The 24266-nt window shown below is 43.0% G+C and overlaps 1 long non-coding RNA gene across 1 annotated transcript; it reads right to left on the reverse strand.

Annotated features, from left to right (window-relative positions):
* Positions 1–4436: 4436 nt before the first annotated feature.
* LOC310688347 lies at positions 4437–22941 on the reverse strand. The gene is made up of 3 exons (XR_014516880.1): positions 22770–22941; positions 14658–14762; positions 4437–4557 (listed from the first exon to the last, which is right to left on the reverse strand). It is a non-coding gene; the product is annotated as an uncharacterized lncRNA (long non-coding RNA).
* Between the last annotated feature and the right edge of the window lie 1325 nt (positions 22942–24266).

Below are 24266 nucleotides of genomic sequence, written 5' to 3' on the forward strand. Positions count from 1 at the left end.
AAAAGGCCAACATGTTAAATACACAACATAATTTACAGAAAACACAGTAAAAGCCCAAAGCATGCATGCATTTCAGTTCTCTGTATATTTACATGGATGTAAATCCCTTCTGAGTTCAGAAAAACCTACTCCCGAGTATATGTCCATAGGATTGCAGCTCTGGGGTATGATTCTGTATGGAGGGATTGAGGGAGAATTTTGATTCAGTTTGCATTGCAAGTCAAATCTACCTAATTTGCATTTTTTTGACCAAATACAAACCAAAACCTATCCTTTGAAATTCAGAGTTCTCCAGCCAAGTAGCCATGTGTATACAGGCATATATAATAAGGTTGACGTGTGCATTAAAATGTGTATATTTTTGAAAAAAATATAAATATTAGGGAAAACATGTTTTGCAAAAATGTGTATGTTAGGGGAAATGGCATACAAAAATGTGGCCGTTAGGAGAAATTTGTGCTAAAATGCTGGTGAATTTCCATAAGGCCTTTTTATTTTTTTTAAAAAAAATGTGGAGAATTGCATTTAAGATTAGGAAAAACAAGAAACTGAAATTGACAGAATCTCCCATCTCTACCTATATGCATTTACAAGGGCAAAAGTGCCAACTGATTTCCACAGGATTTACTCCTGTGTAGGCCTCGAACTGTTAGTGTATGAATGTAATGAAAGTTTAAAGCCATTTGACCAGTGGGTGTTTTGGCCTCTTGGAGCACTGCACAACTGTGAATTGACGTAGTTTGGTTTATAGTATCTTGTTTGGCTTATATAGCGCGCTCTCTCTCTCTCTCTCTCTCTCTATATATATATATATTAGTTTCCAGAAGGATCAGTGAACAGGATCCTGGACTTCTGTTGGGCTTTTGAGATTCTTATGGATTTGCCAATACACAAAGGTGTGATGTTACACTAAAAGCAACTCAAGTCCTCATGTAGCAATTTATCTATTTAATGAACAATTTTAAATGTCATTTTGGAGTTACACAATGGGGGGGAGTAAACCCATAGAATGAAGCATCATTAATATTCATAGAAACAAGCAGAGTTCACATTTTGCAGTGATTTGGAATTTGACTGATCGCCGTACAAAAACTCGTCTCACTTGAAAATAAAAAAAAAGATTTCTTTCAAGTTAAGGATTGATATTTGGCACAGCTCCTCTGGCAGAAAGTGCAGAAAAACTACTTCAAAAGTCTGTGTCATCAGTTTCTACAGAATAAAAAGATCAATCTGTCCCCATTCGTCGAGGTCAGTGATGATGGTCTGAAACAGTAATGTCTGCAAAAGAAAGAATATTCTGTGATGAACAATCAAATAATTTCATGCCCTCAAGTGGAAGAACTCTGCTTTGATAGTTAAATTTGACAAAAATAATAATAAAATAGTGAACTGAGGATGGTGGTTTGTTTTCAAGGGTACTTCTAGATGGGAGCAATATCTCATATAAATGGGTCATTCCAATCTGATTTTTTTTGTGCTCATGATTGACACACAAGATTCAACACACACGGCTTAAGTCTTAACACACTTCAGAGCTATGGCATAGTCTCCCACCCACATCAACGGAGGGTGGTGGTCCTTGAGATAATGTTTCCATGCTACCAGGCATTTAATTCTTGATTACTACTTTGTACTTGTGCTCACGTTTCTATATTCTCATACTCATGACTTTTTTTTCAGCTGGAGTTCACCAGAATTCAGTTCCATCACCTCTCAGATGAGCTCCATTGCCATTATAAGAGAACAAGGGAGGTGTTTGTGATGAATTCTGGCACTTCTTTTTCTAGAAAAATAGCACAGCTCATACTAAATCTTCTTGGACAGAGACAAAGAAAATTACATAGCCAGTTTGGGGGCCATTTTACTACCCTGAGCCAAATTCCAGTGTTTCTCAAGGTAGCAAAATATCCCTTGTGCTGTGACAGGAAGAGGACACTGGAATCTAGTGGTTAACATTGGCTGAGACAAAAAAAAGAAAGACACACCATCAATACACTTCTAGATTTGCTTTTTCTTTAGGGCACTTTATGTGTATAGAAAGAAAGTCATTCGTTGTATAGGCAAATATGGGAAGAACACAAAATGTGTGCAAGGAAACAAAGGGATGTAACGTTGAAACGGCCTTGCTAATGCTCCGTTCAGCTGTAGATTTTAGTCAAGCATGCACCATTTAGGAAACAGATGACATATCAGTGGGAAACTTAATTTACAACAGTGGCATCAATCAACCCTTTTCCCTGCTAATGAAAAAGCAATTCATCTTGCCTCTGAGCATATGCAAAGTGCCATCCCTGCACCACTGAGGAGCACTCAAAGCCTAGGCCCACACCCACTTCAATGGGACGTATACAACTAACTTGTTCCATCCATGGATTTCCACTTGCGCAATGGAGCGTCTTCTCTGCCTCCATCCCACATGCTTCTTAAATCTGTTCTGGGGGTTCCCCAACCCTCCAGGGCAGATTTGGGAGAGTGTGGTCCATGCAATGGGAGAGGAGGTGGGAAATCCTGTTGCGTGCAGCTCAAAATCCTAGCGCTGATAGAATGAGTTAATTGGGTATTGCCCAATAGTCATTTTGCCCAGAGAAACTTCCTTAGATGATGCCGACCATTAATGCTCCTTCCTTGTGTAATCAGAACTTCATAATGGGGCTGGCTTGTGCAACACAGACCCATGCTGAGTCTGAATTTGAGCTGCACTGTGAATAAAAGCTACTCTCGTAAAACTATACTGATGCTCTGACAATTCAACAGATGCTCGTTTCATCATCAACAAGGCAGGCTTTGTTTCTTTCCAGCAATTTGCATCAGGAGCTCCACTCCCCCTTGCCATTTGGAGCGAACGAAGCACCGCGAGTCCTCTTTGGCTTCCCGTATTTAATTCGAGGACTGGGGCTAATTTATGGCACTCCTTTGAAATATTTTTATATTGGGCCACTCCACTAGGACAACATAAAGCAGAGAGTAATTTATTTCTATGCAGTCGTTACAACAGCAAGTGCCTTGATGGATAGGGCTGGCTGAGTGCCGTGATGAGATATTTAACGATCACTAGTGATCATCATGAATAAAGTCCATTTGAAGCTAAAGCAAACATTGCCATCCACTGCAATCAATGACCCCGGCAATCAGCTCAGTAGTCCAAACGAAGTCAGCAGGAGTCTGGCATGAGATTTCCCAGAATTACAGCCAAGAATCCAGAAGCAATGTTGTCAGGCGTGGAGAGTCATCCCCTCCCTTCGGCAACTTCACAGATACGAATTAACAAGTAGTTGATAAGATTTATGGTCCGTTTATTACAGCGTCATGTTGCAAGCATAGATACACAGCTCTCCGCAAGGAGGGCAGTTGGCTAGTCTAATCCCCCTTCCAACTTCCACAGCATTTTGGGCGCCAATGGGAAGTTCCTCCCTCCCTCTGACTCCTTTGCTCTCTCATATGTTCTAACCTCCAAGTCCGTGGTGAGCGGAGGGGTTCCCCACGCTCTCAAGTGATGTCTCAACCAGCTGGCCCCTCCCTTCTGGTTCTGTTGTCATTATCTCATAACTGGGTAACTCCTCCCTAAGCTGTTCAGCTCCTGTCTCTCTCTCTGCTTCTGGACATGCTGTAGACTTACCCCTCCAGTTCTCCATTGAAGAGAAGCTGGTCTGCCATAGAACACATTCCCCAGTCCTCGTCTTCAGATCATTCCCTGACAGATGTTGAGCATGAAGAGAGACCAGGCAAGGGCTTCTTACCCTCTGGTATACACAGGAAAATGACCCGTGACTCCACGTAAACCACTGTTTCTCTGCCTGCAACACAGTCAAGCAAATATATAGCCATTTTGTTAACTTTTTTGTTCAATCATTTGACAGTTAATAATAATAATCAAAAAAACTCTGCCCCAGATGAAGTTACTTCAGATCATAATATTCTGCAAGAATACACACACACACACACACACACACACACACACACATTAAATTATGTTAATAATCTCAGAGCTGTTGATTTTGCTAAGCAAGGTTTGGGTCAGCTGACTTTCCAGATGTGGAGATTCTCCACATCTCGTATAACTTAGGAAACCATGCTGAAATATCTGTAGGGAAGTTTTCACATCAAAGAGGATGCAAAAAAATGGTTCCAAGGGTTTGCTATTTTCCCCCTCTTGAAACAGAGGCAGCCTATGGTTCTGTCCCCAAGCATGTTCTTCCATTTTAAAGTCAGTAAGAAGGAATTAATAGTTGCCTCCAGTTTTTCTGGATGATGACTTGGGTAAATATTAATGATGGGCAAAGCTCAAGAGAGTTGAGGGCTTGGTTTGGAAGAGTATCCAAAACCTAACTAAAAGAGTGTACCTTCTTTGATGTGGAAATCAGGCTGGAGATCTCAGAACAAGCTACTATGAAATTAATGCTGATTCTTTGCTTGATCCAGATCTGAGTTACCTTGAATGTTGTTTGGAGTGTGAGAGCAAGATGCCTTTGCTGTTGAAAAGTGTTGCCAAGGTGGAGTTTAGCAAATTTTCGAAAGTTGTTTTCTTTGTCAGATAATGTTTAGACTTTGTGTTGAAGCCTGAAGAAAATAAAAATCACACTGGTAGCTTTACATGTTTTTTTAATGATAGCTGAATATTTTTCCTGCTCTCTTTCACGCTATGTGTTAGGTCTGGCCCAAGGATATTTAGAAAACAAATGTTTAAAACTACCCAAAAAGCAAAAACTCCAAGCGCTATTCTCTACATTCTTTTTTTCCAACCCCGCATTCACTGCAGTGGTTGGAGAGAGAAAAAACTGTGTAATGTGTTTAAGACTGAGTGCAAGTCAGGGACTTTTTGCACATTATGCACAAGTCACTGGATTAGAATCTAGGGAGCTGGTGTGGCATAGAATGCTGTGAATCAGAAAGCCACTGGTTTAAATCTCACTTCTGCCATATGCCTACTGGTTGGCCATAAAGCAAACCACTTTCTCTCAGCCTCAGTGTTGCCATTTGTGATTACAATACAGTGGTACCTCGGGTTACAGATGCTTCAGGTTACAGACTCCACTAACCCAGAAATAGTACCTTGGATTAAGAACTTTACTTCAGGATGAGAACAGAAATCACACAGTGGCGGCGCAGCGGCAGCAGGAGGCCCCATTAGCTAAAGTGGTACCTCAGGTTAAGAACAGTTTCAGGTTAAGAACAGACCTCCAGAATGAATTAAGTTCTTAACCCGAGGTACCACTGTACTTTACAGGCAGTGCTTTTCCTTCAAGAAAACAGGTGCCAAAACTCACCATGAAGTTGTTACAGTAAGTTGCCAGACAACTCCGGGCAGCCCTGAACAGATGCCGGTTTGACAACAGCCACATTCACCACCTGCGGAGGTGCTAAGAACTACAGCAAGCTGTTTCCCTGTCTGGTTTGGGGGTCACTCCTAGTTCTGGTGCAGGACAAATAAATGCACCACTGCCTCCCTCTATGTCTTAGATTCAGGCAGATGGCTAAGGCAGCCCTCACACAAACACAAGTGTGTGCAATGGTAGAGGCCTGGCAGGAAAGCTTGAAGTGCACCGCTGGTACACAGGAGATGGACTGAAAAAAGGAAATATGAATTGGCCCCATTTCATAGCTTGACCAATTGTGGCCAGAAGTGGCTAGGAGCTAATTCTAAAAAAAAGTGTAGACTCACACATGCTGGCCAGCTTCTGTTTTGACTTGAAATATTAGTTTTGTGCTTCTCGGAAGTAATGTAAAGGCAAGAAGCGGGCTGGGGCAGCAGTAGCCCTCAATGGCACTCACCTGAGAGGTGATGGAACAGCACTCTGGCGCAGAAAAAAAGCACTGTTTACCAGATTTTTGTAAGGATTGCAACTAAATAGTCACAGGAAGGGAGCGAGAGTTGGAGTTGAGATGCTACAGAAGAAGAAGAAGAAGAAGAAGAAGAAGAAGAAGAAGAAGAAGAAGAAGAAGAAGAAGAAGAGTAGTAGTAGTAGTAGTAGTAGTAGTAGTTTGGATTTGATATCCTGCTTTATCACTACCCAAAGGAGTCTCAACGCAGCTAACATTCTCCTTTCCCTTCCTCCCCCACCACAAACACTCTGTGAGGTGAGTGGGGCTGAGAGACTTCAGAGAAGTGTGACTGGCCCAAGGTCACCCAGCAGCATGTGGAGGAGCGGAGACGCGAACCCTGTTTCCCAGATTACAAGTCTACTGCTCTTAACCACTACACCACACTGGCTAAATGGTGGTTAGCCCGTTCTCTGACTACAGCTTCCCACACCAAACTGGTCCTTAAAACAACTTTCACACACTTCGTTCCAACGGTGTTCAAAATGCAGACGTTCATTTTGAAACCCACCACAGTGGAGATGAAAACAGTTTGGGGCCATTTGGAATGGGGAAGATGTGAATGGGAAAGGGTTTGACACCAACCCATTGTTTTTTGTTTTGTTTTGTTTTTGTTTTGTCTTATGCTCTTATATCTATGATGTACTTTTTTAAAACTTTTATTTTGCTTTAAACAGGTACAAATAAATATAGACAACCAAAATTACACAGGAAAATTCCTTAATAGTAATGGGGGGGACTTTAAAAACTACAAAAAATATCGAAGTACATGACACAGAACATAAGCAACTATGGGAAAGATAAAAGAAAAGAAAAAAGAAAAAAAGAAAAAGAAAAAGGAAGATGAGCCAAAGCAGGAAAGCTCATCTATTGTACACTTCTGTCAAGCTCACAACAGATCGTTATTCTTATCAATTATCTCTATCTGCATTCTAAAGGAATCCCTCATCTTGGTATCACGGAACATTTCTCTATGTGATATCATTCTAAACATAGCCAGATCTTTCTTGCTGCGCCCTTGTCCCCCAAATAAGTATTTAAACATTCCCATTCTTCTTTCACCAATTTTTTAGGTTTATCTCTTATTGCAACCCATTGTTTTTAAAGTAGTGGCTTGCTTTTTAAAAAAATAAATAAATAAATAAATAAATAAATAAATAAATAAATAAATAAATAAATATTGGCAGACACGTGTGTGCATAACATTTGTTTGCCCACTCTGAGACGCGAAAGTTCCTGTACTCAGTTCCTCAGCATCTCCTGGTAGGGCTGGGAGGGCCCACTGTAGTGTAGACACTATTGAGCTATATGGACCAACGCCCTGACTCAGGCTGGATCTAGACACATCAAAAAAAGCGTTTCAGGAAAGCGCGCTGTAAACCTCATATTGGCAAATCACATTTGCGAAAGGCGGAACTCTACAGCGCCATCTGGTGTCAACGGTGTTATAATGCATTTAAAACTATTTCTCTACTAATGTAGCTGAGTCCTCAGTAAGAGGCAGCTTCATAAGTTCTATTGTTTTTAATGCATATCTCCGAGTTCATTCATATTATCATAGAATTGTAGAGTTGGAAGGAACCCTGAGGATAATCTAGTCCTTGCAACGCAGGAATATGCAGCTGTCCCAAATAGCGATTGAACCTGCAACCTTGGCATTATCAGCATCATACTCTAGGTAAAGGTAAAGGGGCCCCTGACCATTAGGTCCTGTCGCGGACGACTCTGGGGTTGCGGCGCTCATCTTACTTTATTGGCCGGGGGAGCTGGCATACAGCTTCCGGGTCATGTGGCCAGCATGACTGAGCTGCTTCTGGCGAACCAGAGCAGCGCACAGAAATGCTGTTTACCTTCCCGCTGGAGTGGTACCTAGAATCATAGAATCATAGAATCATAGAATCATAGAGTTGGAAGAGACCACAAGGGCCATCGAGTCCAACCCCCTGCCAAGCAGGAAACACCATCAGAGCACTCCTGACATATGGTTGTCAAGCCTCTGCTTAAAGACCTCCAAAGTAGGAGACTCCACCACACTCCTGGGCAGCAAATTCCACTGTCGAACAGCTCTTACTGTCAGGAAGTTCTTCCTAATGTTTAGGTGGAATCTTCTTTCTTGTAGTTTGGATCCATTGCTCCGTGTCCGCTTCTCTGGAGCAGCAGAAAATAACCTTTCTCCCTCCTCTATGTGACATCCTTTTATATATTTGAACATGGCTATCATATCACCCCTTAACCTCCTCTTCTCCAGGCTAAACATGCCCAGCTCCCTTAGCCGTTCCTCATAAGGCATCGTTTCCAGGCCTTTGACCATTTTGGTTGCCCTCCTCTGGACACGTTCCAGTTTGTCAGTGTCCTTCTTGAATTGTGGTGCCCAGAACTGGACACAGTACTCCAGGTGAGGTCTGACCAGAGCAGAATACAGTGGCACTATTACTTCCCTTGATCTAGATGCTATGCTCCTATTGATGCAGCCCAGAATTGCATTGGCTTTTTTAGCTGCCGCGTCACACTGTTGGCTCATGTCAAGTTTGTGGTCAACCAAGACTCCTAGATCCTTTTCACATGTACTGCTCTCAAGCCAGGTGTCACCCATTTTGTATTTGTGCCTCTCATTTTTTTTGCCCAAGTGCAATACTTTACATTTCTCCCTGTTAAAATTCACCTATTTATCTACTTGCACTTTGACGTGCTTTCGAACTGCTAGGTTGGCAGGAGCAGGGACCGAGCAACGGGAGCTCACCCCGCCACGGGGATTTGAACCACCGACCTTCCGATCTGCAAGTCCTAGGCTCTGTGGTTTAACCCACAACACCACCTGCGTCATACTCTAACCAACTCCTTATCCAGGCCAATGCACATCTTAAACCATTTTCCAGCCATCCCAAACTTTGTTAATATTGGGATGGCTGTTTGTAAGGTAGTTGGTGGGCGGTGGAGGGTGGGGAGAATGAGAATTTCTAAAGGAACATCTTTGCCAAGGTCTGTTGTATGTCATTAAAATGCATTTAACGTAACAGTGCCCTAGGCTCCGTGCTATTCAAGGAATCTCTCTCGCTTTTTGATAGGTGAAAAGAAAAGTGGCCTTGAAGAGCTTAGAAACAATCCGCCTTCCTGCCGAGCTCTTCTCTCAACATCTTAACTTGAAATGGTGCAAATCATTTGTAGGACGGAATGGCAGAGAAAGGTAGGGAGAAGAGTACACAGCGAGGAACTCAGGAGAGGAAAATAGACATGATCAGCAACAGCAGGGACATGGTGTGGTAAGACTAGATCAGGGATGGGGCACTTTCAGCTGTTGGTGAAATCCAACTCCCGTCAGCCCCAGGCAGCATGGCCCAATGGTCAGGGCTGATGGGAGTTGTAGTCCACCCCCCCCATCGTTCAGCCCGGATACTGAGGTCCAGCTCTGGTGGTTCCCTCCCTGTGAGAAGTGAAGCTACAGGAAACCAGATGGAGGGCCTTCTCGGTAGTGGCACCTGCCCTGTGGAACGCCCTCCCATCAGATATCAAGGAGATCAGTAACTACACAATTTTTAGGAAACATATGAAGGCATCCCTTTGTAGGGATGTTTTTAATCTTAGATATATGCTTTTATATGTGTTGGAAGCCCATCCCCCGAGTGGCTGGAGCAACTCAGGTGGGTGGGGTACAAATAATAAAATTATTGTTATTTCCTCAAAAGTAAGCCCTCTGAGTTTGATGGAGCTTGCTCTGAGGTACATGCATCAAGGATTGCAGCTTTAGCTGGCATTTCAGCTGATTGCAGCTGTATTTTACAGGCAGGGGGGGAAATCCAGTTTGATCCCACGCTAATTATATACCTGCAAGATGTTCTTTTAAGAAATGAAATTACGGTAAGTGTTTTAAATATTATGAGGTTTTGAAAAAGCCAGTAATGGAAGGAATAAATGGTTTTGGAAACCATTAAAGCCTTTTGACAAACACTGACAAAAGCAAAGAAATGAAAAGCGACGCTGAGTCCTTGTAGCCTGCTGTTTGTCATTTGAGGTTTTTCTTACTTTCGCACCACCACTCAGCATAATTTAAAGGAACGGGGCCGATTCGATCAACAATTCATGATCGTTTCATTGCACAAGCCCTGGGGAGGAACCTCTTTCTGTTAGAAAGCCTCAGCTTAGTGCTAGGTGTTCCGAATCAATGCAGCTTACCTAGAATTGTAGCGCTGGAAGGGACCCGGGGGGTCATCTAGTCCAACCCCCTGCCATTATTCCAAATTCTGTATGAAATGAACAGAAGCTAAATGCAGGTGCTTTGCGGGGCATTATTTGAAAAGGACTTTAAAAGTTACTTCATGAAATAAGAGCTGACAGTAAGAGCTGTCAGGAAATCCGCTCGACTTCCTAGTGGGGAGGAGTTGTGGTGGACCACGTGGCCACCCACTCCCCCCAGGGGCAGGGGACGAAGTTCTACATTTGCCCTAGGAATCCCGGCCATGTCAGCATGCAGCCAGCCAATCCGTCGGCTGGTGGGGGCGTGGCCAGGACCATTTAAGTGAGGGCGCAAGCTGGGAGGGCTTCCTCTTGGCTCGCTTCCTGAATCTCCCACCCTCCGTGCCTTTTGCAGGTTTTCATTGGCCTTGCTATGGACCTCGGTTGGTCGCCGTTGAGGGGCCTGGTGGGAATTTTTCCACTTGGCAAAATTGGCACAGGCCATTTGGTTTTCACCTACCTCGTAGCAATCGTCACAACTTTGTGAGGTTCTGTGGTTAGGCATTGTTTGACCTTTTGATGGGGGAGGGGAGGTGTGGCCATCACCTGCCCCTCCAAGTTTAAGGGTATTCCATTAAAGGAATCTAGGGGTGTGGCTCTTGTCCAAAGCCCGGGCGGGGCTAGGGCCATGACATGACCCCGTCGGGAACACCTGGGGGAGCTCGAGTTTGTCTGCATCGATGGGGCTCCCCCTTCTGGTGGTTTACTGTTATGTGGCGCTGTGGGTTAAACCACAGAGCCTAGGACTTGCCGATCAGAAGGTCGGCGGTTTGAATCCCCGCTACGGGGTGAGCTCCCGTTGCTCGGTCCCTGCTCCTGCCAACCTAGCAGTTCGAAAGCATGTCAAAGTGCAAGTAGATAAATAGGTACCGCTCCGGTGGGAAGGTAAACGGCGTTTCCGTGCGCTGCTCTGGTTCGCCAGAAGCAGCTTAGTCATGCTGGCCACATGACCCAGAAGCTGTACGCCGGCTCCCTCGGCCAATAAAGTGAGATGAGTGCCGCAACCCCAGAGTCGGTCACGACTGGACCTAATGGTCAGGGGTCCCTTTACCTTTACCTTACTGAGTTGAATAGGATCCAAATTGCAGCAGTCTGATTGATCCTAGAACAATAGGATTCAGAATGCAGCAGTCTGATTGGTTGTAGAACAATAGGATCCAGAATGCAGCAGTCTGATTGGTCCGCAGGAGCCACCTAATCCAACTCCAGGTAGAAATGAATCCGCAACCTGATTGGCCTACAGGAGAATCCCGGAACTAGCCAATCACGTTGGGCCCATTGTGTAAATAATGCATATAAAGCAGACATTTTGGGGGAAATTCCATTCCTCACTACAATGAGCTAAATAAAGAGCATGAAATCCACACTCAACTCCGAGTATATTTCATTTACCCTTACTGGACTTCCCGCACAACGGGCAGGAGTCAGATATAGTCTGGTCCATTCAATGCCTAAGCCAATTACCGCTCACATTCTGTAATCAATAAAGTTAGGCCAAAATTTGCCCGATAACATTAACCTAATATCTGTGTCCTGGTGTGTTTTATTCTTCAACGAGGGGGTGGGGTCTAGACACACAAGAGACTCCCTTGGGAGACGTTGGGCTCTCCTTCACTAGAGGTTTTTAAGCAGAGATTGGATGGTCATCTGTCATGGATGATGTAGTTGAGATTGCAGGGGTTGGACTAGATGACCCTTGAGGTCCCTTCCAACTCTACAATTCTATGATTCTATAAGAAGAACTTTCATAAAATGAGAACTGCAAAAAGCATTATCACATCCATATTGTAAAAAATGGAGCCGGAGTCAAATTTCACCAAGTTTGATAATTTAAGAAAGTTATAAAAAGAATTCCTAATTTCTGCATTTAGGTTTCAAGCTTGAATTTTGGAGGTGCCACTTTTTGATTGTTTTGTGTTTGGCAGGTGCTTAATAGAGTAGCTATCAATCTCCCAACTGTCAAATAATATGTATATACCATTACATGTTGTCTGTCTGGGGCTGTCACATACTAAATATCATTGCATGCCACCTGTTCCACAGTCCAGCTAAATATCACTGCAAATCAATGATAAAAGGCTGTCGAGTACTGAAATCAAATGTCACCAGGTGTCAAATACTGATGATTCAGTGACTGCTTGAATATTCAAAATATATCGAGTTATATTTGACATTAACACTTGCTGAAGAAATTCTGAAGGTAGTTTTTGAGACCAAATCATTTCTGTAAGATATGGGACAGATCCCCAGATCACATGGCAACCCATTAGAATCATGGAATCACAGAGTTGTAGAGTTGGAAGGGATCCCAAGGATCATTTAGTCCAACCCCCTGAAATGCAGGAATACCACCCACAGCTATCCCTGGGTGGGCTTGGACTCAGGTAGCTTGCCACGCAGAACCCATTACCGCAGGAGGCAATTTAAAGTGGCTTCAACATGGCAACCACATCCTGTGTAAATGCCCTTATTGTAGAAGCCCTCAGGATTGTGTTAAATAACATACTTAATGCACACAGTGAGATCCCTCTGAAATACACATTTTATATGCTTTTAATGGCCTCTGGTCCTTCTGTCAGCTCAGAAGAAGCATCACATTGTGCTACAAATGATATCTTACTTTGTGCAACAGAAATTGAATCCTAAGTGAATTGGTTTGTGATGAGCTTCTTTGGTTTTTACTTGCAGAACTTGTTGCAAAGCAGCACTCGAACTTAAGTTAACACAATCTGATCCTAATTCTCTTGTCTTCTTTTTTTAAGTGCCGATGCAAAGATTACATTGTAAAAATGCATAACTCTCATTCGTGGAATCAGTTGCATAAGAAATAGAACCCCTCTTGCCCCACATTTCTTAATCTGCCTTTTCTTAAGTGTAAGAAATAACTCACACATTATGTTTAGCAGTCAGGAGGCATCGCTGTCATCGGGCAACCATCAGACATTCTACAGAGCTGTCTTGTGAACTGTTGCTTGGTAGAGGAGATACAAATATTTTAAATAAATAAAAATACCCAATGTTACAAATTGCTGAGGTTGATATATAGCTTTATTGATGAGCTGAATGCATTATTTATTCCATTGCTATTATAGCCCCATAAAAATACTCCAGGAGCCTGCAGTGAGAAGCCATTAAATAAAACAGTTTTAATATGTGAGTAGGGAACCCGTGGCTCCCAGATGTTGTTGGACTACAGCCCTTATCACCTTTGGCCATGGGCCATGCTGGTTACAGCTGATGGGAGCTAAAATCCAACAATATCTAGAGAGCCACATGTTCCCCACCTTCCTTTTTATAAGATAAGGTAAAAGTAAAGGGACCCCTTACAATTAGGTCCAGTCGTGGCCGACTCTGCGGTTGCTGTGTTCATCTCGCTTTACTGGCCGAGGGAGCCGGCATACAGCTTCCGAGTCATGTGGCCAGTATGACTAAGTCGCTTCTGGCAAAACCAGAGAAGCACACGGAAATGCCGTTTACCTTCCCGCTGGAGTGGTACCTATTTATCTACTTGCACTTTGACATGCTTTCAAACTGCTAGGTTGGCAGGAGCAGGGACTGAGCAACGGGAGCTCACCCCGTCGCGGGGATTCGAACCGCCAACCTTCTGATCGGCAAGTCCTAGGCTCTGTGGTTTAACCCACAGCGCCACCCACGTCCCTTTTTTATGAGATACTCTTGCACAAAGATATCTAGCTGTTACGCAACACCCTTTGCTCCTGTCGCCAAAATTCAGGTGGAGGCATCCCTGACACAAAAACTGCCCCTACATGCTGTCCTCTGTACTCCTTGTTTCACATTTCTGAACTCCAATTCCAGGTGCATCATTTCCAATGAAGCAAGAAAACTCTACAATTGTACCTTGCTTTTTGAACAGCTTAGTTCTCGAACGTTTTGGCTCCCAAACGCCGCAAACCCAGAAGTAACTGTTCCAGTTTGCGAACTACCATATTGTATCTTCTCATATCATGTCATACTTCTGGAACATATCACTTTCGGTCGGTGTCACCCCTAACTTGGGGCGCTGTCCACATTCAGCGTCCCATTTTTGCTTTCTGAAAATCGAAAAGTATGCATTGGGTTTCACAGCTAGCCAGACACGCAAATATCAGGGCATTCTAAGAAAATAAAAACGGAGCTCCAGCAACATTTCCCCCAAATCAGCTCTGCCGTTGCCACCACAGAAAGATAAGCCCAGCCATTCATATGAAACTTAGTACAGACGTGAATGACGAAAGAGTTTCCATTTCTTATTTCAGAACCAATGGAAACTGAATAGAATGGTTCCTATTTGACTCGATTTTTCATTCATGGCAAACGAACACCTCCGAATGTAGGACAAAAGCCTCGACTGTTGCATCACACTGGAATACACTTGATTTACAACCCGCCTGCCCAATTTGAATCCATACATGCTGCCTCAGTAGGGGCTTGATAAACTTCCTGTTTTTCATCTCTGCCTTGAATGGTAGAAATCCAAGTGTTTTCAAGCACCTGGTCAGCTACGCTCCATGGCTGTAAAGTCACAAGTTGTTCAGGAGCAGATTACAGTCTTTAAATTACAGTCTTTATATAAAGTTTCGCCAAACCCCTGCTCCCCTGCACTAGCTTACCAGCAGGACATTTTCCATCTCTTCTTTCCATTCATTTATACCTGTAAAGTGTGCGTGCAAAAACTGTGAATATCATGACTTGGTATTCTGATTTGAATCCACATGCTGCAAGAAAAGAGGCACAAAAACAAAGGGTTTGATAGAATGATTTTTTAAGGGAGTTTTTAAATGGTATTTGTTGTTAAACATTTTGCTGCCCTGGGCTCCTTGGGAAGGAAAAGCAAGTTATAAATTATTACTATTATTGATTAAATTTGTATACTGCCCCTATACCTGCAGGTCGCAAAATCGCAATATTAAAAGCACACAATACATAATAAAAAACAAAACAACCCAATAACGCCCCCCTAACACATGTTAAAAAGGCATTGGGTGAATTGAAATCATCATCATCATCCAGCTTTCACGGGGCAGATTATAAATTTTAAATAATAATAACACAGCTTTCACATTTCAAATACTGGAAAGTATTAAAATAGAAAAGACACATCCCTCAACTTGTTTTTCTTTATAGCCTTTTAAAAAATGTATTTTCTCTCTTGCGTCGTCGTCGTCGTCCCCCCCCCCCCCGCTATTTTCAGAGAAGGAAGAACTAAAGGGCAAATTGCTCCAAAAACAATTATAACTGAAGCATCATCAGCCTGTAAACCTACTTCAGCCTCTAACAAGACCAAGATGCTCTCTCACCTCCATCATGGGGAGTACGTTCTTCATGCACCATTAGATGAGCAAGAAGCACTCAGAGCAGTTAATGAGGCACAGGTATTCTAAACTTAGAACAGGCAACTGATTATAAGCATAGGCATTGACAATAAACAAAGAAAAGCAGAGGTCAACTGATGTTCAGAGACGAAGCTAAACACCACAGTACAAGCCTAACCACGTCTACTAAGAAGTAAGTCTTGTTGACTTTAATGGGGCTTACTCCAGTTAAGTGGTGCCTGGGTTGCAGACTCGGACTGGTTTAAAGGAATACTCACAGGTAGGTAGCCGTGTTGGTCTGCCATAGTCAAAACAAAATACAGTGGTACCTCAGGTTACATACGCTTCAGGTTACAGATTCCACCAACCCAGAAATAGTGCTTCAGGTTAAGAACTTTGCTTCAGGATGAGAACAGAAATCATGCTCCGGCGGCGCAGCAGCAGCAGGAGGCCCCATTAGCTAAAGTGGTGCTTCAGGTTAAGAACAGTTTCAGGTTAAGTACGGACCTCCGGAACAAATTAAGTACTTAACCTGAGGTACCACTGTAAAAAAATTCCTTCCAGTAGCACCTTAGAGACCAACTAAGTTTGTTGGTCTCTAAGGTGCTACTGGAAGGAATTTTTTATTTTGGTTAATGGAATCTTAGTGAACCGATGAGGCAATTTACTCTGCAGAATTTTGCGTATCGGTAAAAAATGATTTGGAAGAAAACACATCACCATTATTAATATTATTATTATTTTAAAGAAATAATCTGAATTGTTTCTCCAAACAGACAATAATAAAAAAAGAAGAAAACAGAAGAAAATATAATTCCTTGGAAACAAAAACTAATGTACACTGAAACTAATAAGGTAACAATGTGCTCCTCCTGTTTATTGCAGATTTGCCTTGATTTGCTTGCAACACTCTTATGAGGAGGTTAGACAATGTCCAGTTTTATGGAGCATTCACTCGGATTTGCTTGCTCTCACAAACATGTGACAATGAGCATTCATCCTGAGTTCATTGTGATTTGCTTACATGGTGGTTATATGTACATTTACCTGTCACTTTTCTAACCACAAAAAGTCAGTCTGGGTTGTTGTTGCTTTTTGTGGATTTGTTGCATCAGAGTGCTTTAATCCACTTTAATTGCACAAACCTATGCAACTGAATCCCTCCTGCAAAATATGGGCAGTCTGGAGGCAAGCAATATGAAAAGTGTTGAACAAATTCCAGCAGCATAAACTTAACATGGAAGGGAACCAGCAAAATATACACTGCTGGGGGGGATTTTTCACCAACCATTTGAAGTAGTGTGATGATATTTCAGTGTAGTGAATATATTTTTCAGAGATCAGTGGGACAACTCTCCGTTTCACTTCTCACTAGAGAGAATGCAACTACCAGTATAGGAAGACGAATTTCATTTTCTAGATGTTAGCTTATACCACAAGGCATATCTTTTAACACAAACAATGGGCAAGTTCCTTCTTCTATTAATATCACAGCATAGTAATTTTAGAGGTGATTGCATGAACACCCTTCCCAGGATAACTAGCTTTTAAGTACATAAAAGGAAAGGACCTATACCACCTGCAATTTTTGCAACGAGAGTGGCATAGTGTATCTTGTCTGATCAATTACAATTCAACCCATATGCTAGAAAAAAACTTTATGGGGTAATCCAGATTTGAGGATAGGGAGGCAGCTTTTTGTAGAAGGAATGATTGTAGTGTATATGCATTAGATCAGCTCATAGTTCCAGGTGTGTTTTGTTGTTGTTTTTTGCCATTTTCCATATTGTTGTTTAAATATCATTTACCGGCGAGTGCTGAATGGCAGTACTGTCAATGACAACGCCTATTACAATGTCCGTTTATGGAACACCTGCTTTGAGTGCTTCAGTATCTCCTGAATTATTTAAGTGAATTATTGGATATCCTAATAAAGCTGAAACCATGACTGCTGCTTATTCAGAGAGTTCTGGAACAGGGAATTAGAATGTGCTGTACAACCTAAACAATGGGAAATTGTTTTGGAATCTACACAGAACATTTTTCTAGAGTTGAAATGTGGGGGTGGGTATCATTTTGTTTGTTTGTATGTTAAATATTTTTGTGTTTTTATACTGTAAACTGACCTGTGATCCATGGATGAAAGGTGGTATATAAATTAAATGGATGGATGGATGAGATACTGATCCACCAGTCTCAATTTGAGTCCACAATGTTTGTACTGGAAGGCACTGTCTAATAATTATATGATGAAGGTCTAATGCTAAAAAGGCTTTATTGAGGCATATGATGTATCTGGTAATATATTCATCCTAGCCCGAAATCGTTACCCATATGAATTGTGTACTAGCAAAATCTTCAGTATTGCCAGATGTTCATGTCCTTTTGAACTATATTTCTACAGTATGGGAATTAATAGCAGCACAACAAAAGTGGATGTTAGAATCCCTTATGGTTGACAAGAGACTTGCACTTTGAGCCTAGAAGAATCAATACCCACCATCCATTATGCAATGGTCTGAGGACCTTACCACCCTTGCTGCATTTGAACATATATATTTTTAATAAATACCAATTCTGTGTGGATACCTGTTTGGACATCTAGGGGGCTTATATTGATTTATATGTTTAATTTTAGAAGGAAAAGCTTGTGGCTATTACAGTCTCAGATGAACTCATGGTGTGTATTGTTATTGTCGGGTGTGTGTCATCCCCCCAACTTTTTTTAAAAAATCTATCTTTGTTATTTGTTGTTTCTTTGTTAAATTTGACACTTTTTCAAAAAAGGCCAGGTCTTCGCCAACCACCTGAATCAGTGTAGCGATGGGGCATGATGGAACTCGCTCAGCAACACATTTTGGCATGAGGGAAATGGCTGTTTACAACCCATATAATAACCTTGGATGCAAATAGACTACCTGACTGCTAAGGAGCAAAGTTGCTTTCACCTTCCAGTGTTTCGTGCAATGAGTGCAAAAGCACAGGTATAACTCACAACCACTAGGGCATTGTAAAACATCCCACTATATAACCTTTAAACATTTTCTTATTAAGATTTAATGCAATAATTTGAAAAATATCAAAGCCTCTGTTCTTCTGCATTAAGTCCTGTCTCCGGTGGCCTCCTCACCACAACAATATCTGCTGAAGTTAGATAATTCTGATGCAGCCTAGTTGTTCTCGTAGAACTTAGGGGTCACAACTGCATGTCACAAGGTGCCACGGTTGCTGGCTTAGCGTGTTTGATTTGGAAAAAGCAGCATGTTGGTGTTCACTGCCCAGTCACCCCCACTTCATTCTTTCCCTGGTGTGATGGGGAGAAACAAACCAGGACGTCTTGGCTTCTCACGGCATCTGAATGTGGGATCCTGGTGTCTTCCTCCCAAATTAGGAAGTGATCCTGGATTGTACGGAGAAACAACCACGATCCTGGATTTATATGTCATAGAAAGCTTAACCGGCTTTCCTGTTCACGTACCATCCAACATTCCTCAGAAGAAAATAGTGACATTTCTCTCTCCCAACCCCCATTTTTTGTCATCTCGCCTGCCCACAGAGCATTCCTATCAGAAGAAGGCGATTGCCACCCCTGTTCACTCCAACAGGACACAACACACACACTGTCCGCCATCCTGAGAAAACAACTTAATCCCGATTTTATTTTATTTTATTATTTGGTAGATGTACAAAAAGGAAAACATACACCAATAAATAGATTTTAGAAAGGAGCAAGATTAGACATGAGTGCACAAAGCACTTTTTTAAAATTGAGATGCATCATACTCTGCTCCCCCTTTCTTCTTGCCCAGGGCGGCCCTGCCCTCTGCCTGCCCCTTAAAGCTGGCATGTCAAGCCTTGCTGGGAGCAGGCTCTCCTCCTCCTTGCCCACGCTCCTGAAACTGCTACAAGGTGCCCAAGGGAAGAGGCCAGCAGTAAAAGGTAAAGCTAAAGGACCCCTGGATGGTTAAGTTCAGTCAAAGGCGACTATGGGGTTGTGGCACTCATCTTGCTTTCAGGCCGAGGGAGCCAGCGTTTGTCCACAGACAGCTTGCCGGGTCATGTGGCCAGCATGACTAAACCACTTCCGGTGCATTGGAACACCGTGGCGGAAACCAGAGCGCATGGAAACACTGTTTACCTTCCCGCTGCAGTGTTATCTGTTTATCTACTTGCACTGGTGTGCTTTCGAACTGCTAGGTTGGCAGGAGATGGGACCAAACAATGGGAGCTCTCCTCGTCACAGGGATTCGAACTGCCAACCTTCTGATCGGCATGGGGCTATGGAGAGGCAACAGGATGCTCAGGACAAGCGCCAGCTCATCCTCTTCCCTAAGCTCTCCGACAGTGGTGCTGGTGGGGGAAATAGGGACATTCCAGGATCGAATCAGAAGCCAAGATGGCTTTCATGATTCTGGGACTGTCCCTGGAATATAGGGACACTTGGAGGGTATGTATTCACACTAGGCAAAGTGAAAACAGGCAGCCTGCATGAGCACAATGCTCATTCTCAATAAACCATGATATGCCACTACCTCTGGTTTATCCTGATGTATAAACAATGTCAATCTGTACAGACCTAGGAAAAAAATAAGCTTTAGATTTTCTAAATCTGCACTGATTTATATTCAGTCAGACCACTGGTACATCTGACTCAGTATTGTCTACCTTTAGTCTTCCAGATGTTGCTGAACTACATCTGCCATCAGCAAACATGGCCAAAGGTCCTCCCCACATCTGGCCTAAACTGACTGGCAGTGACTCTCTACTTGGAGATGCAGAGGATTATACCTGGGACCTCCTGCATGCAAAGCAGATGTTCTACCACCAAGTTAACACCCTTTTCCATTCAAGAGGATGGAATGGAGCAAGTGACCAATGTGGGAGGAGGGAACACCCAGAAAAAAGGAACCATATGACAAAGTGTGATCTGGAGTCCTGCAGTTGCAGACACAGCCTCCCCTCCTTGATACAGTGGTACCTCGGGTTACATACACTTCAGGTTACAGACTCCGCTAACCCAGAAATAGTACCTGGGGTTAAGAACTTTGCTTCAGGATGGGAACAGAGATTGTGCAGTGCAGCGGCAGCAGGAGGCCCCATTAGCTAAAGTGGTGCTTCAGGTTAAGAACAGTTTCAGGTTAAGAACAGGCCTCCAGAACAAATTAACTTCTTAACCCGAGGTACCACTGTATTGTTGTATGCACAGCTAAAGAAATGCTGGATAGAGGTTGATTTTGAAGTTAAAAGGCCATGTTGAAAAAGCAGGAAATACTAGAATTTGCCTACTTTCTGGCCTTTAAAAAATGCCCATTCCCTAACATGACAACATGAAACAAGATAAATATATCCAAATCTCTGCTACTCCATGGAACCTCAGGGCCCTTTGGAATGATGTGATTCAGGATGAATCACATAACATTATTTCATACGTTTAATAGGTCGAACTCTAAAAATAGGTTAAAGATTCTGCAATTGAAGTTTGTTTTTCTCTGAACACTCGGCTGCAGTTTGGTCTAGTTTCCCCCCAAATATTAGCAAGCAGGCAAGCTGGGCAACACAGAATCTCATCTAGGATAGCTGTGGGATCATCCTTCCACACTACCATCACGGAGGTCTGTAAAGAGCTTGTGGTTCCACCTTCAAATTTTGGCACTTGGCTAAGGTATGCCTCAAGACGACCTCTTCACACACCATGTAAAATGGCTGAGTTGTTTGCCACACTGCACCAGTATTAAACTGGTGTTTCCTTCAAGAAATCTAAAGCACAAAAGGCAAATGCGTGAAATATGCTGTAGAGTTGTCCGCAGAGAACTCTTGCTATCTGGGCTGCCTGACAAACCTCCTGGTGTACCAAGCCCCATCTTCAGAATGTATTTAAGCAGTATCATGCCACTTTAAACTGTCATGGCTTCCCCTCCCAAAGAATTCTGGGAACAGTAGTTAAGGGTGCTTAGAGTTCCTAAGAGAACCCTATTCCCAGAGATGAATTTAGGAGAATTTGACCCGTTTGGTTGCACAGGCATAGAGCCTTTGGGGCGGGGGCGCCAGGGGGTGCTGCAGTTATGATATAGAATGGAAGGTGAGAGGCAGGGAGAGCCAAACTTTGGTGTTTCACAGAGTGTCACTGAAATTAGACACCCCAGGTTCTGCCACTGCTATTCCCCTCTTCTAGCTACAATTCCCAGAATAGTTGGACAGCCCATGCCTCTTCCCAGGGAATTGGGAACTGTAGCTCTGTGAGGGGATTAAGGATCGATCACCTAGGAACTCTCAGCACGCTTAACAAACTACAGTTCCCAGGATTTTTGCAGTGGGCCAATGGCTGTTTAAAGTGGTATGTTGTTGCTTTACAGGGGGCCTGTGACAAATATGTGCCTTTGACAAATTATGCACACAGAAGCACTGCAAGAAGCACTCATGGAACCATGGCAAACACAATTGCCATGTCAAATGGCCTACACAATTTCAGAATCACTACTCTGACGACACCACAGAAAGTAGTCATTGATTATGTCTGTGATCTCTATATAATTGCTACATTTTCAAATACAGGATTTAAGTGGGCACCTAGCATTCTTTGAAGTTTGCTGCCCATGTCTTCATCATTATTCTATTCCGCCCCACCCCCACCCCCGGCAAGCTTTGTGTCGCTATTTATCAATATTTACTGGTTGTTCCAGCCAATCAGTTTCCCTACCCACCTCTGTGCACAAAGGCATTATGTTCATTTTTACATCAAGATCACTTTTCAAAGCAACAACTGCAAGCTTGATAGTTTAATGATACTTTGTTCAAGAACTGGACACAATGCTTAAAAAAACCATATAATTGGGATATAGTGACAGCTGCTCTGATCCTCAGAGAATATCCTAAGTCACTGCTTTGAAGTTTGTTCTACATGTCAGCACCACCAAGCTCACTCACAATGGATAAAACACTGATAAGCACTAGAATTGCAGCAACCCAGAGAGAGATATGTTGTAGGAAACAGAAGTGCTGAAATCTTTGTTGCCATGACAACAAACCCCTAATTCCATTTCCAAGGGGAAGCTATTTCCTAAATGGGGAGGGGGGAACGACTCTGCTTCTCTAAGCAAAAATAGCATGTACACATTTTGGGGGATCAATGGATCTGAGAAACAGAGGGAAAGGGGAGCCATCTATAGGCAATTTTGCCGAAAAACAAAGAGCAGTGTTATTTTTATTATTATTATTTTTTAAAAAACAAATTACTTGCTGTTATGCAAACATCCCATGTATGACTGAAGCAGAGAATCGTTTCAAGTGTGCCCAGGGGTTGCATTTCAAGAAATGTATTCAGTTCACCAAAACTTGTTCATTATAAAACCTCAGATAGATCACCGAAGAGCCAATTAGAGGAAGCACTGAAAATATTCTCTTTCTCCTCACCCCAAACTGCCATTTTCAGAGGATCATTTCAATAGATGAAACTGTCATAAGGGCGGGGGGGGGGGTGGATTGCTGTAGTTGTGGATCTGTTCTGTTCCCAAAACCTCTAAGAAAAGTCCAGTCCATGCTGGTTTCTACCAGTTCACAGCGATAGGACTGTGAATGCAGAGTTTTGCACCTTCCCACTCCTAGCACAGGAGTGTCTGTATTTTTTCAGGGACACTTCATTTCTGACTGTACTGGATGGACTGCCAAAACACGACTAATCTACCCTTAGCGCTCTCAGTCCAAAGCGATGAAACCTCGCCTGGGTTGTGTCAGCAGCGTTAACAATTGGGAAAATGACAAGCTCAAGTGTGCAGAGGCCGTTATGTGCTTATTTTGAAGAAGGAGAGGAGCAGAAATGCCAGCTGATGCCAGAGGCTGCAGCGCAATCTCCATCCCTCACCCCCATTCTCCCACAAGCATAGAAAAGGGTTCCCCATGCAACTGGGAGCCCTGGGAGGAGGAAGCAAACTCCCTGCAACTGCCTCTTCACTGGCCAATAGCATACCCTCCAACATTTCTCCGATGAAAATAGGGACGTCCTAAGGAAAAGCGGGACATTCCTGGATCAAATGAGAAACCGGGATGGCTTCTGTAAATTCAGGACTGTCCCTGGGAAATAGGGACACTTGTAGGTTCTACAATGGATGGAGCCAGACTAGTTTTGATGTGATGATCTTCTCATGTGGCAGGAGGTACTAACTCCCAGTGGCTCCTAACTTGTAGAAGAAAGCAAAGTGTACCCCACTTCATCTCCACAGTCCCAGTTCAGAGACAAAAACAGAGTTCAGGGTAAGGAGAGAGAACGCAAATAAAGTTATTCCAAATTTAAAAGCACCCCGTGGAAGTGCAAGAGGAGTGGTTTTGTAAAAACAGAAATTATTTCTGCTAGAATCCCATTCCCCCCCCCCCTGAAAGGCATCTTAATTTAGCTGATATGTGCCCCCCACCACTCATTCTCAGCCTTGTCTTATCCTCAGTTCTTGTTTCCAAAGTCTCCTGACCCAAACTTTCAAAAAATTCCCAAGCAGCAGTTTGAGAAAGTTGCAGAGGGTAAACACGAGACTACCCACAATGCTTCAATCCACCTGACGTGCCCTTTTCATTCCTACTTCAGCCCATGTATGTTTCCACCTCTCTGCTGCCTTGCCCTTTTGCTCATTGGTGCCAATCAGACAAGTCCCAGAGTTGCTCATGTTGTGCGATAAACATATCTTTCTGAGCACCTTGCTAATTCCATTGGGCTTTTCGACACCTGAAAGGAACCTCCACGAGCCATGATTTGAAGGTACTCTGGCTAATTACAAGGAGTGAAATGTGAAACACGAATACCAGGGAAACTGTAATTTGAGGACAGAGCTGTTGTGAGTAGGCAAGCACGATGATAAAGTGTGGCACTGAGGACATCTACTGACAGCTGGAGAGAATTATTTCTTCAGTAAATAGGACTCT

This window comes from Podarcis liolepis (assembly GCF_965112155.1).
Source record: "Podarcis liolepis genome assembly, chromosome: 11".
Classification (NCBI taxonomy): Eukaryota; Metazoa; Chordata; class Lepidosauria; order Squamata; family Lacertidae; genus Podarcis; species Podarcis liolepis.